We start from the raw sequence: 4,144 nt of genomic DNA on the forward strand, positions 1-4,144 counted from the left end.
AATCCAAAAAATGGATCAAAATAGGAAAAAGCAATATGAAAATGGAGATTAAGGTCTTGGCTCTTACCTGCAATTTACGGCTCGGTGAATGACCTCCCGGATCTCTCACAATCTGCTCCGAAAAAATTAGGGCAAAAGTGGGTTAAAAGCTCTTCGCACAAAGGTAAAATGGTAAATGATAAAAAATAATTACTTTTCCCTCCTTTTATTCATTTTTTCATGAAATATTAGGGTTATTACGTATTTTTGACCTATTTTGCCTCAGGAATTGGATAATGCATTTATCTTTTTGTGCAGTGACAGGTCACGGATTTTTGATGATGGTACTGAGTCATGTTTAAGCTCTTTTCTTGACTCATAAAACTGAAATGAAAATATTTCCGAGTATTTTTCCCTTTTGACTCGTAAAAGAGAATAAAATGGGGGGTCGGCTTTCAAGCTCTTTTCCGACCCTTTAAACACAAAAGGATTTCTGAGATCTTGTCATTTTGAACTCATTAAAGGCTATGAAACTTCATTTATTGAGTATATGTTTACCCCTTTTTTGAGCTAGGATGCACTATTTAAAAAAAAGGTACTCCTTGACTAAAATGGTCAGGTGGTTCTCTTGAGTATCATTTTCTACCTTTTCGGGCTCAAGAGACACAAATGTATGAAAAGGGACCATGTGGAATTTTCTTTTCCATGTCTTTTTCAAACTCTTTAAACATGAAAAAGATACTGAGTTAAACCTTTGTCGGACTCGTTAAAACATTAAACGACATTAGATTCATTTCCATGACGAACATGAGCTTCTCCTTCCTAGGGCTCATTAAACTTACTAGGTCGGATTCGTCCGAAGGATGAACTTACAGTGCAAGCATATGCTATCCCATTTATGCGTGTGATAAAAAATAATTGGGGTACCTGCGAGAAATGGTGGGGGAAAATTTGGAAATTTGATTAGTCGTGTTGGCAACTCACTCTTGAACATGACACTTTCTACCTCATGTTGGGTTGGGATATCCTCACTTCATCATTGACCTTCCTAGGTTGGGCCGTTCATTTTTTCCATCCATTTGATCTCTGCCACGTCATCATGATCACTGATCCTATGGATCCCAAGGCTACCAAACTCCACATCATGTCATCGATATGTTCAAGAGTTGTCCTTCTGCAGTTACCCTTACCTCTGATTCCCTGTATCATCCAAAATAATTTTCATCCCTTTGTCTCATGTCGATGATGTGGGATACATCATGGCCCTCCTTCGACACGGTCACTTCCTATCGACTTCAACTCATTATCCAGGAAGTTGATTGAGAGACTCCTCTTCAGTACCTTGGAGCTTGCATGCCCTAATGGCAAGTTCTTCGCACTCGACGATAAGTTCACATCATTAGCTTTCAATCAGGTGATTTCACGGGTGTTCGACTTCAGTTCCTTCACTCACATTCCATGAATTGTGCTGCTAGCACCTTGAGAACCATTGTCATTATTGGTGGTTTCTCTCGCGCTTATTAACAATTTACATCATTGACTGGTAATCAAGTGGTTTTCTAGTGTGTTCGACGTCAACACATCTATTCACATGTTATATTTTGTACTTTGATCGGGTCATGTTGGAGTGCAAGACCCTGGGCTCAGATTAGAAAAGTCCAGGTTGCAAGGCGATGTGACATGGTTGTGCTGATATACATGTATCTTTTAGATGGATGGATGCGACCATACCATGAGTTGTCATATGTGATCCTTCTTATTATCGGATGGTTGCGCCCATGCCTGGATCCATTTACATGATAATTCTCTGGATGGATGCGTCCATACCATGATTCATGTGTCGTTTGATAGAGTTTTCAGTAATGTATATGTATCTATACTTGCTTGCAGGTTTTCCGACGGTAGACTCTGGTTCCCCACACTGAGTTATAAAGAATTTCACCCCTCACTCTAGTTTTGCATTCACGCTTTAGGGGTCATCTGTTACATAACATTTTGTCACTGTCCTTTTACTCCTTGTTCCTTGATCCTGAAGGACCTATACAGTGAACCCTTCATGCTTTCCCATCATGAAGAACCTCCCATTGTGTCCCTCTTCATGAGTAGAACAATTCCCCTTTGCATCATTTTCCCAAACTCTTCTATTTTTCCTAGTTTACAAGACTGACGCTAATGACCCGTGTCCTCCCCGCGCTGATATGCAGGATTACAACTATCCCTCGCACCGATCGGAGCGATTGAGCCTTTTCCGAGTCGCGCCGATCCTCTTTTGGAATTCTTTTTAAATTTGGAGCTGAAGCTTCCAGCTCTAGAAGCTTCGTAATGGAAGTCTGGTTAATGGTTAGGCCGAATGGAGCTGAGGAGGTCAAATTGGGATCCTTTCCCATATTAGGATGGAACTACTCAAGAGATAAGACCTTCTCCCATGAGAAGAGGAACCATCTCCCATCCATTCAAGCTATATAAACCTCCACTTTTCCCAAGCACAAGCTATAGTGTGTGTGCTAGTGCTAGTTAGGTTCTGTTTGGAGTAATCAACAAGTTATCCATACTTTGTAGCTCTCTAGTTTGTGTTTAAGGGAGAATTGTGAGTTGGTTTGGTGTCAAGCTTAAAGGGAAGAGCCTTGAGACTATCATTGTTGGGGCCATCCATGGAATGCTAGAAGAAGTGTGTGGGAACCCGTATTTTTCAGAGGAGAACAACAACGTCAAGATGTCGGTTGTAATCTCTTCTTGATTTAATAAATATGCAACTATCGATTGATTTCCTACATAACATGTCATTTCACATGTTTATGGCTTAATGTTTCTTGACTTGTTAAGTAGGTTGAATATAATTTGTATATTATCACGGTTATTGTCTGCTTTTGTCTACATGTTTCAGGTGTTTGCAAGAAGAAACGGAAGATAGTTGGAGCAAGGAAATAGGGTCGTCATAAAAAAGATAGCTTAATAAGAGGTAGTCCCTCTTATTGGTTCTAACCTATGTAAATCTTCCATAGAATGTCTTGTTTGTGGCTAGACCCGCTCTCAGGATAGAGGAATTGTTTGTGTCCGCGCTTAGAATTTTACCTACACCACAATATCTCTTTGGAGGAGCAGGCGGTAGTGACTGTAACGTTCCACTGATGGAACTAGTGGTTGGTCAAGGTTGTATTGTATGACTGGAACTTACACTTCTTAACATAACAGAGCAAACATGTTTCATGCATATGTCGTATTGTATTTCAACTATCTTTTTTACTCTAAATCATATATGTATATGTTTGCTTACGCATGCGTGTGTAGCTATTTTCTGTATATGCATGTATGAATCTTACTGAAATGTGCTATTGGTTTAACCATCACTTTGGATTGCTAGCTCATTTTCCTTCCAGTTTTTGATGCATCTTGGCTCATGTGTTCCCTTGTTAACTCTGTGCTTTCACAGGTCTCCAAGGGGTGCACTCACCTCATCCCCCGTGTGATATAAACACTCATGCACCTTCCTTGACTTACTAGATATGTCACACCATTGCTACCAACAGGGAAATCTTACTTGCCTCTGCGCACCATTGCGGTCAAGGCGATACCATACGACCCACTGTTGGGACTCCTTCACCAAACAGTCCGAGGTCTAGTTGGGACTTCTTACCAGGGAGATCCCCTGACATGTTGGTGGGTCCAACACCGTCAAAATTTTGGCACTAGAAGGAGGGATAGATGACAAACTGATTCCTCAAATCAGTTTTGAATCTCTGCATATCTATCATGACTAACTACAGAGTTTCTCTTCCAGAGTGTATGTTTTATGGAAACAACTTCCTTATCTCGGAAAAGATCTCAGATAAATTGTCACATCAAACATACGATGGTGGAAGTTACGTAGCCTTGGTTAGGCACGCGGTCATGCGAAAGACATGGAATATTTGAAGAATACATGACCTGCGTGCTGTTTATCTACATGCTTCAAGGGCCCCCAATGCACTAGTGTGCCACGCTGCCTGAAAAATATATTCATTCTCTTTCTCATCTGGTCGTAGAGATAGACCGTGATTTCAATCACTTTAACCATAAAGCACTCAACAAATAAATTATGGAATTATGAAAAGCACCCAATGAATTCGTTGAACAGTTTCACACATGCTTTTGTAATATTGCATACCGATTTCCCGAATATGAAATT

This window comes from Pinus tabuliformis, chromosome 7 (genome assembly GCF_031772625.1).
Source record: "Pinus tabuliformis cultivar Carrire ecotype Pingquan chromosome 7, CPIR1, whole genome shotgun sequence".
Lineage (NCBI taxonomy): Eukaryota > Viridiplantae > Streptophyta > Pinopsida > Pinales > Pinaceae > Pinus > Pinus tabuliformis.